This window comes from Megalobrama amblycephala, linkage group LG8, assembly GCF_018812025.1.
Source record: "Megalobrama amblycephala isolate DHTTF-2021 linkage group LG8, ASM1881202v1, whole genome shotgun sequence".
NCBI lineage: Eukaryota > Metazoa > Chordata > Actinopteri > Cypriniformes > Xenocyprididae > Megalobrama > Megalobrama amblycephala.
Genome location: NC_063051.1, coordinates 1,132,501 through 1,147,500, shown reverse-complemented (window position 1 = coordinate 1,147,500; position 15,000 = coordinate 1,132,501). Strand labels below are relative to the sequence as shown.

General features: G+C 35.0%; 1 long non-coding RNA gene across 2 annotated transcripts in view; it reads right to left on the bottom strand.

Annotated features, from left to right (window-relative positions):
* LOC125273359 overlaps window positions 1–15,000 on the bottom strand; it is a 53,121-nt gene that overhangs the window by 17,709 nt on the left and 20,412 nt on the right. For both annotated transcript variants that reach the window (XR_007186058.1, XR_007186057.1), the window contains exons 4-6: window positions 11,104–11,155; window positions 3,401–3,487; window positions 2,825–2,912 (exon numbers count right to left, since the gene is read on the bottom strand). This is a non-coding gene — a long non-coding RNA (uncharacterized LOC125273359). The remainder of the gene's footprint in view (window positions 1–2,824; window positions 2,913–3,400; window positions 3,488–11,103; window positions 11,156–15,000) is intronic.

Here is a 15,000-nt window from a genome sequence, read left to right as displayed (position 1 = left end):
TATCGTTCTATTTATCTATCGTTCTATTGTTCTATCCATCCATCTATCTATCTATCTATCTATGTATCCATCCATTCATCCATCCATCCATCCATCTATCCATCTATCCATCTATCTATCGTTCTATCGTTAGTTCTATAGTTCTATCTATCCATCCAACCATCATTCTATCTATCATTCTATCGTTAGTTCTATAGTTCTATCTATCCATCCAACCATCATTCTATCTATCATTCTACCTATCGTTCTATTTATCTATCGTTCTATTGTTCTATCCATCCATCTATCTATCTATCTATCTATCTATCTATCTATCTATCTATCTATCTATCTATCTATGTATCCATCCATTCATCCATCCATCCATCCATCTATCCATCTATCTATCGTTCTATCGTTAGTTCTATAGTTCTATCTATCCATCCAACCATCATTCTATCTATCATTCTACCTATCGTTCTATTTATCTATCGTTCTATTGTTCTATCCATCCATCTTCATATCTTCATAACACAGGCCTTCTGGCTACGTGCAAAAGTTGCACTGATACACACAGAGGAACCTATGACTAATTTAATCCCCGTTTTCTGCCAAAGGCCAAAGTTGACAGAAGCCTCTCTGACACGCTCTATATTCTTTAACTGCAACAGTCTTAGTTAATTATACTCTTTGGGCTCACCTGGTAACTACTGCCCTTAGGACACTAGAAAGTGGTTTTATGCCTTACATAAAGTTTAAGGAAAACCACACGGGATGTGCCACAACTTTCATGCCATGATCAAACAGCGTTGACTGTTTCCGAACACATCGCTCATATATATTCGTTTGAAACTAATTGCATGAAGTTTTGAAATGTGGACGCTGACACCTTTAACAAAAGCATCTTCTTCTATCGTAGGCCAATCTTGGCTTTGAAGGGTTGGACTTCTGTAGCAATTGACTCGTACCTTCACCCCACCTGCTCTCACTCATGGTAATTATAAAGAAAAAGAAATGAGTCAGTTCTATTGTAAGGGAGGAGAAAAAAGGCAAGGTAAGACGAGTCATTATGTAGCTATGTGTTTATTGTCATTTTTTTCTTTTGTGTGGGAACCTGTGCCTTCCCCCAGACCCCTCCACCTTTACTAACTGGGGCTTGTGGGTAATTATCAGGAGATGGTGATCTAGGTGACCCGCCACACCCCACATTTAGTTTGGCATGTTGTCTGTGCTCCCTGGGTCGTGCCTGCTCGTCTATGCATGACAATAGGCTAGGCAATGGACCCGGTAATTACAGACCGGGACAGCTATTCAACGGCCCAGCCTGAAACACTCTCTGAGGAGCAGAAGTCATACCTCGGCTGACCCCATCTCAATCATGCGAACAATCAGGTCTGGGACAACCTTGGAATTCCCATTGGAGAGCCATTTGTAGCAGCTATTGTTGTGTTCACTGTTGTTGCTCCTTCAACAGAATATTTCATTGCATTTGGGCTGTTACATGAACCTCCAGGACTGATTCATTTATACATGTACACACAGGTATATACAAGATTTCTATTTCAAATAAATGCTGCTCTTTTGAACTTTCTATTCATCAAAGAAAAATTCATCATGATTGATAATAATCAGCAATGTTTCTTAAGCAGTAAATCATCATATTAGAATGATTTCTGAAGGATCATGTGACAATGAAGACTGGAGTAATGATGATGAAAATTCAGCTTTGATCACAGCAATAAATTACATTTTACAATATATAAAAAACAGTTATCTTAAATTATAATAATATTTCACAATGTTACTGTCTTTAATATATAATTTCAGGCTTGGAGACTTCTTTCAAAACCTTTTTGGTAAACATTGTTATATATACGAGATATATATATATATATAGGTAAGGTATTTATAAGGTAAATATAAGGTATTTAAGTGTATTTTAGGGACTGATCACTGACTGGGACTGATCATTTTATTTATTATAGTTATTTTTTATAGTTATTTATTACACCAACTTATTTATTATATTTTATTTATGACACCTAATAATATTTCACAATGTTACTGTATTTAATGTATAATTTCAGGCTTGGAGACTTCTTTCAAAAACCTTTTTTGTAAACATTTTTATATATACGATATATATATATATATATATATATATATATATATATATATATATATATATATATATATATATATATATATATATATATATATATGGTATTTAAGTGTATTTTAGGGACTGATCACTGACTGGGACTGATTTATTATTAATATTTATTGTAGTTTTTTTTTTTATAGTTATTTATTACACCAACTTATTTATTATATTTTATTTATGACACCACCTAATAATATTTCACATTATTACTGTCTTTACTGCATAATAGCAGGCTTGGAGACTTCTTACAAAAATTTTAGGTAAACATTTAACTTAAATTTTATATACTTATATATTATATATTAAATATTTAAAAGGTGTATTTTATCACCATTTTATTTATTATAGTCATTTATTATTTATTATAGTTATTTATTACATCAACTTATTTATTCTATTTTATGTTTTACACCCTTTTACACCCATTTCATTTTTTAATCAAACATTCTATCAAAGATAGTTTTCAATGGGGTGCAGAATGTCACCGCAGGACGTGTGTATTTCCCTTATGCAAACAATCTTGAACAAGGCATTTTTTTAATAAGCTTCATTCCAATATGCAAATGCATTTTCAGTTTGAAACAAAATCAGCAAATACAGCTAGTCAAAACAAATGCTTGACACTGGCATGCACTTTGCATAATATTCACAAAAAAAATATAGAATGCAAGTAAGACTGACCTGGTCAAAACAGCCCAAAAAGCACTGTGGTGTTTGTGACCACTAGAGAGCGCTCTCATTCTCTGTGAGGGTGGGCTTCACAAATAGCCTAAATGAGAAGGAAATAAAGTGAAAATAATGTCCAGTGTTTCTTTGTTTGTTTTTAAGCATATTTATAAAACTGACTTTGACAGCATGTCATTTGAACAGCCTATAAATGTAAATCAACTCTACAAACTAAATATATATGAAGAGGATGTTAAAAAAAAAAAAAAGTAGTTACTTTTATATTAGTTATACAGGCATGTTTAACATGTCTGGTGAATTGGAATCTAGTAAATCTGGAAATGTGATTATGGCTTATATTTACTGCCCAGAGGAGAATTGTGTTGTTTGTGTTTCATTGAACTCTTAAAAGAAAAGAAAACTACGCACAAATGAGACAATATCTGACATGCAGTAAGAGTATAAATATGGATAGCAACTCTGATCATATGAATCTGGAAGAATCTGATGAGAAATGTTCATGAGTTCATATTGAGATCTTGCAGACTTTGGTATCTTGGAAATCTGAGGCATTTTTGAAAAGACACTTACTGAAGATTACTGAAGTCTTTTTCTCAGGAAAAACATCTGAGAGACTTAGGCTCAGTCCTTTTGTTCTCCATTTAATCTCACTGCTTTCTAGGAGAAACAGATAAAAGAGAGTATTTAGATTTTAAAGAGAGATCATTCGTGCTAAATAATTACATTTTTTGTATCTTAAAAAGAAAAACGTTAACTCTAATTGTAACTTGAAGCCTTATAAAGCACAGAGGTCAGATCATGTTCAATCTATGGAAATGCTGCTCACAATATCCATGTCTTGAGGTTATTCCAGTCAGATAAACACACGATACACGAGCAGTGAGTGTTTGACAACCCTGAGCAACTTAACATCTGCCTCTGAGCCTCTCTCAACCCATGATGCTCTTTTAATTAATGAGGAGGCTTTAGCGCCAAAGGCTGCCTTATAACAACCATTACCACAGCAGTAAATTAAAACAAATGTGAGTAAGCGAAGGTTGCCATCCGACTGTCCGTTGAGTGGAAATGACGGCCTCAACAAGGTCATCTTTAATTAATTCCCGCCATTTCTCACCAGGGCATAATGACGTAATCAACCGCGCACACAAACTCGGCCGTTACATTTTCACTGAGCTCTGTGCACGAAATATAAATTCAGTTTTTAAACTTTAAAAAAATGTAAATACTAAATTATTCATTAATATCTTTTGCTTCCTAAAATGTTCCTAATATAAGACTGTACATTGATATATAGCCCTACCATAGTTGTGAAATGATTACCAAATGTATATGGTATTTTTATGAAACTACAACATACCATTATGGTATTGTGTGTATATATATATATATATATATATATATATATATATTTTTAAACACATATACACTATACATATAGTGGCCAAAAGTAATGTCTGGCTTATTGGAAAAGTGACATCGTCATCCTTTATTCAAATATTATTAAAAATTTGTTAATTTTGTATATTGCACAATTGTGCTTTGGAGTCAATAGTTTTATTTGCGTTTATATAATAACACAATGAAACATGCCAAATTGTGCGAACAAGCAAAATTAAGAGAGAACCAATGGAATATTAATAACTGATTGTGTTGTAGTCAATCTATGCTTTTTCGCGTAGTAAAATAAAGCCTGTAGCTGTAGTTTGCCTTTTTTTTTTGCCAAATAATTTTGTCAGATAAAATACCTTAACCAAGTTTAGTGGGTTTTTTTTCTTCCCTCATATTTGAAATATATTTATTTAAAAAAAAAAAAAATCTAAAATATTTTCCTCATATTTTGGTTTAATTAAACTTGTAGTGTCATTAAAAACAAATATATATAGGGTTACACACACATATATATATGTATACATCTCAATTCCTCCATAAAATTGACCCTTATTACTGGTTTTGTGGTCCAGGGTCACACACACACACACACACACACACACACACACACACACACACACACACCAGTCATAAGGGTCAATTTTTTGAAATTGAGAAAAATACATCATCTGAAAGCTGAATAAATAATATTTCCATTGATGCATGGATGTTTGTTAGGATAGGACAATATTTGGTTGAGATACAACTATTTGAAAATCTGGAATCTGAATGTGCAAAATAAATAAATAAATAAATAAATAAATAAATAAATAAATAAATAATGAGAAAATTGCATTTAAAGTTAAAGTCCAAATGAAATCCTTATCAATGCATATCCACTCACAAAAATAAATTTTTGATATATTTACGATAGGAAACTTACAAAATATCTTCATGGAACATGATCTTTACTTAATATCCTAATTTTTTTTTTGGCATAAAAGAAAAATCGATAATTTTGACCCATACAATGTATTGTTGGCTATTACTACAAATATACCCGTGCGACTTATGAAAGGGTTTTGTGGTCCAGGGTCACATATAAATATTCAAATTATTCAGCTCCATACAATTGAATTCATTTTTTCACATTCATATAGCACGGTGCTTTTTTACTGTGGTGTAGTGACTGGGACTTAACAAGTTCTCCTCATCACAGCTGCTCCGCAGACACAGAAACATTAAACTAGCGGTTCAGAGGCCGATCCATGTGTGCGGATCTGTGCGGATCAGGGAGGAGTCGCTCGTGTCGTCATGATGTGCAGCGCTGGGAACTATAAGCACATTCAGGTTACTCTGGGAACTCTGGGGTTTACCACACTTAAACATGGACCTCTTTCAGACACACGTAATAATCAGTGTACTGTGGGAAGATAAATTTAGTTAAATGAGTCAGATGTAATGAGGTGCTTGATGACATTTGATGAGTTTGGCCACTATCTCTGTGCATAAAGACAGAGTTCATCTCATTACTTTTTATGTTCCTCATCTGCTTTAATAACAGCAACGTGAACACGACCTGATGATCGTGTTCTCCAGCATGATTTTTATGAACAACATCTTGAGCTTCAATGGAAGAAGTACAATAAAATGATTTTAAAAAATGGGGTAATAACGAGCAAGAAGAAAATCCAGCGATCAAATGCTGTGGGAACTCTCATATTTCATTTAAAACGTTCTACTAATCAGTCCTGTTTACTCACACTCTGCATGCTGAAAGCAACACCAGTGTCTTGTTGTGCATGTACACACACACTCTCTCTCTCTCTCTCTCTCTCTTTTTTTGAACAAAGTTCTCGTTTGAAGTTCACATTCTGATCAGCCTGATAAAAATGAAACATTCTCCAAAGAGACTGAAGGGGAAAGCAGCTCCTTCTCCTCAGGGCAAGCTCTCTTTATCCTCATCAATCTTCTACGGTCGGCTTTGATCCTATTTTAAAATGATTAGTCGTTGGTCGTTTTCAGATAGTTTAGTTTAATGCTGTGTCTGTATTAAAGCTAATAACAAATTTCGTCAAACGCAAATACAAGTCAAACTGTTATATGATATATTTGCTCTTCTACAAAATAAGCGGCATAATAAAGACTCAAACATATGAAAAAAGAATCAATAAAAGTGTTAATATAAACGTTCAGCATAAACACATTCATTTGGATGTAATCATGCAATCTCGTACCGCATGAATATGTTGTTTGGCCTGAAAGATTTCTTGTCAAAATCGCTTCATCTGTAACTTCAGGCCTAAAGGCTTTTTGTATTGACAGAATCAGTTTCATGTTTCCAGCCTGCAAAACTGTGGAACGAATGCACACAAATCCATTTCTTATTATAACGTATATCTTTTTAATGTAAAACAATGCATGTATCACTTAAATGAATGTTCCCGGTTCAAGCGGAAATTTGAACTCTTGTTTGAGCTCTTTAACAAATGACCTACTTTTCTAGGTGAATGAAATTCTGGTTATGCATCACACAGGTGGTTCCTGCGGGGGATTTTTCTTTATGCAACAGATCCTTTGTGGTATCTTTGCACATTTAGTACAAAACAAAACACTTATGCTTAAAAAACACGAGCGATATCTGTCACTGTGCACATGCTCAGAATGATCTGGATGTATGCGAGCGCAAACAGAAGCAGTTCATATATGAAGGAACTTTACTGTAAACCAGACTGACAGTGAAACGCTTCATGAGTAATCGGGGCAGTAGATCAGTAAACTACTGTTGCTCAATGTATGTCATATGGCGGTTGAGTTTTCCCTGCTAGATTTCAGATAATCTCATTTGAACGGTGGGAAATTGTGGGACCACACGCGTGTATGTAAAATAAAAAATTGTATTCAAACCTGTAAATAAACAGAACATTTTGAATAACTGATCATGTTATCGTGTTATCATGATTATTTGCCTTAACGGTCACATTTTCTTGTTTCCACTGAAGCTCATTTTTTTGGAAAATAATCTCAAATCATGATCATCAAAACACGATCATCAAATTTTGTTCATGTCATTAAAACAAAAGAGAAATGCACCAAATACTGAGGAATTCTCATTTGCATGTTAAAGTCGGTCGTTCTCACATTTTACTTCTGCAATCTGATGTATTTCATGTGAAACAAGCTGTTCAAAAAGAATAAACGTATTGGGGGGGGGGGGCTGCTTTATTTATCATGAAGAGATTAAATTACATATCGAAGGAAGGTGGTTGGAGATAATGGGCTGCAAAACAGCAAAAAGGACTCTATTGACTCACATTTTTTCTTTTGTCAAATCAACTTCAATAATTAATGTGGTTCAGATAGCATAATATTTTGAGTTTCTGTTGATTAAAACAATCGCCTTCATTGTAGTAACTCAAAATTTTTTATTTCAATGAACTCAAAATTTTAACTTACTTTAAGTTAAACCAACAATAATATTTTACAGTGCAGAAATATGTAAAAGTACCCAGCTAATGAAAATATGTTCAAAGAATGTTTTGATAATGTTCATATTAAGTTACGACAACAAATTTCTGAAAGTGTTTTTTTTTTTTTAATTCTTGGTTATGTGAACGTAAAGGGAAATGTAACACTCCCATGTTTGCAAAATGATACAATGGAATGCCAGTGTATCATTTTGCAAACATGGGAATGTTACATTTGGAATGTTTTCTGAATGTTCTGAAACAAGAAACATTTAAAAAATGTTATATGAACGCCCAACTAAAACACTGGCATGTTTTTGTGCTAACGTTTTGATAATGTTCTCTGTTAGCAGGGTAAATAGCATCAATTTTGAATTCATATTCACTTTTGATTTTTTCAAATTCATATTGTTATGCTGAAACTCTAATTTGTAAATTGCATTAAATCAGATAAATGCAAAATAGAAGCATTTTCACTCTAAGACTTGGACTGTACATGTAATCGAGAAAGCGCAAGAGAATTGTTGAAAGCACATTTCTCAAACTCTCTCGTCTCGCTGGGATGGAAACAATTAGCAGAGAACAAAGCAAAAAAAATTTAAAGTCAAGAGGAAATGTTGAAAACATGAGTTTGGTAAATGACCTCATAAACACCAGCCTCACCAGCCCCAAAACACACACACACACACACACACACACACACACGATTCCTGAACCGCTTCGTCTGCGTCTGCCATCAATATCTCTCCGCGTCCCCCCGTACGACTGTTTCATCTGGAATTCATATGGGCTTCATTTCACCCCCCTCCTGCAATCCTTCCCCAAACTATTTCCTTTTTCAATTTCCAGAGGAAGTTGTTAAATGGTTCCTGAACCAAACAAGCTTTTTTTTTCCCCTCTCCTCGCTCTCACCCCCATCCCCGCGCTGCCCGACACCAACATTTACAGCCATTACCAACAACAACGTTCAGAATATTACATCGCATTTATAAGCCACTGCGTTTACGCTAATGAGGGTAAAGCCGTCAGGGGTTTTTCAAATAAAATGAGGGGCTAGATCTTTAAAAAGTAGTTATAGGTGAGAAAAAAATCATAAATGAGATCTCTTTAATGTCTCAAGTGTTTCTCTGAGACATCAATGACATTAAATGGAGAGAAAATGGAAAAGTCTGAGAACATTTTCTTCTGAGAAAAGGAGTCTCAATAATGTCATGTCTACTTTGGAGCTTCAGAAAGATCTCAACAACGTTTTAAAATCTGCTTTAGAATTTTAAGAGAAACATCTGAGACAAAGTTGGCACTTGAATGAAACCTAAATGAAAAGCTAATAAATATTTTTTTTTTTTTTCTGAAGAAAGACAAACATAAATAGTGATGAAAGCCAAAATATTAAATGTCACAGATGTATATTTACTGGATAATCCACTATTTTGTAGAGGCGGGTCAAAATGATCATTTTTATGAGATTTGGAGCCAAATTAGAGGGGTGTAAAAATGACTTTAGAAAGATGGCAGCATCATTATTTTATTTTTACACAGATACACAGGTAGGTTTATTATTAAAATCTGTTGACTTTAGCAATCTTTGTTTCATTATATGTCAACAGTGACAGTACAAAAATGGCAAAAAGCACTTCTTTGCATGCCTGTAACTCTAGAAGTATTACAGATATCTTAATATCCTTTTAGATTCTGTTTCTTAACAAACTTTCCTTTTGGTATCTTCATTTTAAAGGCCCTCGATGGTTCAATCCCAGAGATATGGAGCTCTTAATGCAGCTCCATGAGTAATTTGTACACATTTTCAGCGGTCAAAAACCAAATGTGGGTCACTTTGCATAAAACTGATACTTCTTTTATTTTAAAGAGGAATATCTGAAGAGCAAATAATGGTGAAACTAGAAATGCATCTCGTGTTTTTCTATCAACACAACTGCATAGAACATATCTGTCTGAGTGCCATAAATACTCCTTTTCCAAAGTTTGCATGCCTGTAACTCTAAAAGTATTCAAGATATCTTAATATCCTTCTAGATTCTCATTCTTAATAAACTTTTCTTTTGAAATCTTCCTTGTCAAGGCCCTATATAGTTCAGTCCCATAGATACAGGGATCCCAAATCAGCTTCATGTTCAAAATGTTGAATTTTACCCATTTTTAGTGATCGAAAAACAATTGTGGTTCACTTTGCACACAGCTGATACTTACTGCATTTAAAGATGAATGTCTGAAGAATAAATAATGTTTAATCTGGAAATGTATCTTGTTGTCTCAGGTGAAAATTGTCATTTTGACCCGCCTCTACAAAATAGTGGATTACTCTGTAAATATACATCTGTGACATTTAATATTTTGGCTTTCATCACTATTTATGTTTGTCTTTGTTTTCACCAAACCAAGAATAAACAGACCGAAGCGACAGAACTCGGACACCATTGAGATTGCATGGAGATTTTTGTGGCTGATGTTTCTCCTAAAACCCCAGTAATCTTCTGTAGAGTTTCAGAGGAGATCTCAACAATGTCTCAAACTGTGCTCAGATTTGCCAAGATACCAAAGCAATATGAGCTCAAACATTTCTCATCAAGTCATCTGAGCTCCTCTCCATATTTGTCGTACTGTATGACAGAGGAAACATCTGAGAAACTCAAACTTTGAGCTATTGAAGAGCAACCAATAAGATTACATGGAGGCTTTTTGCTGCTGGATTTTCTCCTAAAACCCCAGTAATCTCCAAAAGAGTTTCAGGAAAGCTTCCAACAATGTCTCAAACAGTGCTCAGATTTGCCAAGATACCAAAGTCTGCAATCAAAAGTTATGTACTGTAAAATCAAGTGTAACCAAACTGAATAATGACACTATCATCTTGCTAGTTTGCATTTGTTACTTTCCTGTTTATTACTCTGAAGCTGCTTTGAAACAAGCACTATAAAAACAACGGTGACTTGACGTGACTCGACTATTTCCATATCTCCAACAAAAAAGGACTTGTCTTCCTGGTGCATTTACAAACAACTCCAGAATTGTTAAATTCCTCCATCTATTATGTCGTGAGTTTTAAATGAATAATCTCTCTGTGTTGAGCTTTTGTCTCTTCTCGGGGGCATGTTGCTTTGAAGGACACGGCGTGCTTTTTTCCAAGGCAGACGTTCCCCATCCCGTGCCTTCCTCTCCAGTCCATGCCCGCCAACCCTGCTGGGAGACGGGGTAAACCCAAGCGCGCCCCACCTCCCATCAGCCCAGCTGTGGTGCGAGGGTAACGCTGGAGGTGTTGAGCAGCAGGTCCTCACAGTAAGCTGTGGTGACAGGTGTCAGTGGCGCACACACCCGCCGCTCTGACGACTGTCCCTCTCGCTTACGATCGGACGCACGGCACTTTTCACGAGTCATGGAAACACACACATTTGTTTGAACGTGTACACACAGACACTAATGTACCTCAAGGCTCTAGACTTCTGTTCTGGCATCCCACACACGCCTGCTGCCAACTCTGGTTATGTGATGGAGAGAGAGACAAAAAAAGAGAGAAAACAGCCAAAGTTACCACAGTCAATTAGAATGAGTGATTAAATCTACTTTTTTGATGAAATAATGAGGGATGTTTGGCAGCCATAATATTGTAATTACTTTAAACTGCATTAAATTATGAACTTGTAGCTTGGTATTTTTAAACCTATTTTCACAAGATGTAATATAAGTCTCTGGTGTCTCCAGAATGTGTCTGTGAAGTTTCAGCTCAAAATACCCCACAGATCATTTATTATAGCTTGTCAAATTTGCCCCTATTTGGGTGTGAGCAAAAACACGCCGTTTTTGTGTGTGTCCCTTTAAATGCAAATGAGCTGCTGCTCCCCGCCCCCTTTCCAGAAGAGGGCGGAGCTTTAACAGCTCAACAACAACAAAGCTGGAGAATCTCACGCAGCAAACTTTGCAGATGTTGTTTATGTTCAAACAGCAACATTACACACTAACTAAAGTTGAAAAAGTGAAATCATAATCAACCACCCCTTTAAAGTAACTTCTTCAACGTGATGCTTCCTGTGTAGGCAGCACACAGCAAGGCTGTTTCATTCTGTGAACCTGACCTCAGCTCTGTCCAGCCATTTTGCTCGTGTGTGTATCACAGGCCTGGGTGTGAAGAGGGTGTGTGAGTCTGTAAAGGATCACAGTGGGAGTCTAGGTTTGGCTCCGTCCATGCAGAGCAGCCATTAGATCATGATAATTAGCTATTGCATCTCGGTAGGAGATCAAATGCTTCTCAGGACCCTCACACACACACACAACTAATGAACACAACCACCCAATTCTCCTCCTCAGCCCATTCACACCCTCCAACAGTCGCTGTAAACGCTCTGTCCTCAGTCCACCTTTTCACACGGCTGTCCGCAGTTATTGGAGCACCAGCAGCGCGAGGACACAAAAGCACAGTGTTTATTTAACATTCCTTTTTATCTGGACTGAAAAACGCCCGCTTCTCTATTAGAATTTATTTCACCTTCCGTTCTCCTCAGGTTGCAATGCCTTTTGAAAAAAGGGACAAATTAAATTAAACATTATTTAAAAATGAGCCTATGCATTTACTCATTTAATAATCACTTTTGTGAAAAAATCAATTAAAATGTGACTACTTAGAAATCTTTGACAGTAAAGACTTTTATAATGTTACAAAAGATTTCTATTTCAAATAAATGCTGTTCTTTTGAACTTTCTATTTATCAAAGAATCACGGTTTCTAGACAACAGCACAAATGTTTTCAACATTGAAAATAGTTCATGTTTCTTGAGCAGCAAATCAGCATATTAGACTGATTTCTGAAGGATCATGTGACACTGAAGACTGGAGTAATGATGCTGAAAATTCAGCTTTGATCACAGAAATAAATTACACTTTACTACATATTCAAATAGAAAACAATTATTTTAAATCGTAATAATATTTCACAATATTACTGTTTTTACTGCATTTTTGATCAAATAAATGCAGCCTTGGTGAGCAGAAGAGACTTCTTTCAAAAACATTAAAAAATCTTGCTGAAACCAAACCTTTGAATGGTAGAGTATTTGGAAAATGTGTACAATGGAAAAATGTTTCATTAAGTCATTTAAAAATATGCACACACATATATACATATGGTATTGCCATAGGTACCTCATTTGCAATAATATAAGATCAAGAACGATTTTATTTCTAATTACAGAAGTAACTGCTACAACATTTTGAATTAATGTGTTTTGTGTATAAATGTGGACAACTGAATAAAAGCTAATGGCACTGCCTGTTTCATATTACTTTAGCTTGCTGCACATAATCTTGTATCTTGAGAAGCAGATTTGCTGCTCTCTTGTGCAACGTGAGAAAATCAGACGCGATGCATAAGGTTTATTTGTTTTAATGTATTCATGTTCTGCGTGATGATGAGGCTGCTGTAGCACCATGTTTTAATTAAGACACTTTGTACTCTTTGTGTCCCACTAATTAGTGTCAGATTTGAGCAAATATTGCAGCAGGAGACAAAGTGCCAAGTGCTATGATTTTTAATATTCGTGAGAATAACCGCAATGACATTTTTGACAAGTTATTTTACCACCAAACGAGTTCATGCCATGAAAACAGCGAGTCAATGACGTTTGACGTTTTAATGTGCTTCCCCCAAGACCTGACCAAACTTAATCCCAACAATGTCATTTGCATTTATGCAGATTAATCTTCTAATCTGCATGTCTTGCTAATGAACAAGACAAAAAATGTGTGTGTGTGTGTGTGTGTGTATGTTAGAGAGAGAGAGAGAGAGAGAGAGAGAGAAAGCTTGGTTAATTAGCAAATCTTTGCTGTGGATTCCTAAAGGTCAAAGTGCCAGAGGCTCACATACGCTCCCTTTATAACATGACATGCTAGAAGTGACAAGTGCACTGACAGCTTGTTCTTTATTTTCTTTCGTTCTTTCTTACAAGATTCCAAATCTGGTATTCAGAGCATGTTGCATGCAATACATTTGCCTGATCGAAAAAATAAATTCCGAATTAATATGCATGCAGTTACTCATTTTAATTTGTTAAAATAAAAATTTGTTTAATTGCAAAAAAGTAAAAATACAAAATAGCCAAAACATTGATTCACCATGATACAATAAAAAAAAAAACGCATAGTATTACCATGCACAATCCTTCAAAGCATGGTACTTGCAGTATCTATAACATGCACTTCCCCTAAATTTTAATGTAAAATATTTGTGCTGGAAAAAAAATTTCCATGTTGTTTGTCAACTGCTTATATGCAATATTGCATGCATTTTTTGAATAACTTAATATTTGGATTTGATGTTTAAACAGGCTTAAAAAAAAATAAAACAAAACCTTAAGTTGTGCATATTTTCATTTTCAAAAGTGTGCTGGAGGAGTGTTTAGAGCACGTGAGGATGCGCTCCATAATGAACTCCAGATGAAACTGACATTTTCAGAGTAATTCCCTGATTATCCCTTGCTCCGGACACACACAGCACTCATTTTCCCTGTCCTCGAACAACCTTCTTGAAAAGAGTCGACACGCAAAGTCTAGAGTTTGTATCACCTTCAAAGGAAGAAAAGTTAAAGGGGTAGTTCACCTAAAAATTACAATTCTGTCATGCATTTACTCACCCTCACGACTGTTTGTATGACTTTCATCCTTCCTTCTTCCTCTCTTCTGTGGAAAGATATTTTGAAGTAATTACTTTCATTTTATGTATAAATTCAAAATCTGACATAAATATTAAGTTATATTGGTTTAGAACAACATGAGGGTAAATTATGTAAATGATGACAATAATCATTTTTAGGTGAATTATTCACACAACCATCCAAAAAGCTGAAATATCATGATATCATGTAAAAAAAAAAAAAAAGTGTATAATTTTAAAGTCCAAATTACAGTTTGTTCTACTTTTTAAACCCTTAAATAAAATAAAATAAAATAAAATAAAATAAAATAAAATAAAATAAAATAAAATAAAATAAAATAAAATAAAATAAAATAAAATAAAAAATCATGACTTTAATTAATTTGAATCTAAGCATGAGGTTCTGGTCTGTGAAACTGATCAAAAAGCTTGTAGCATCTTTCTCGCGCTGTCACGGTCAAAGGAATGTTGCTTTTCTGATGTGATTGACAGCTCTGACAAATGCATGGTGCTAGTGGTGGCCGCTGGAACCTCAGACAAGAGAGAGAGAGAGAGAGAGAGAGAGGAGCCCTCAGGGCCCATCAGAGACAGTCAGTCAGTGTGTCTGGATGGAGAACTGTCAGAACTGAGCTGCTCCAATTGCTTAATAGACAGCTGACAATAAGAATAACATCTCAAT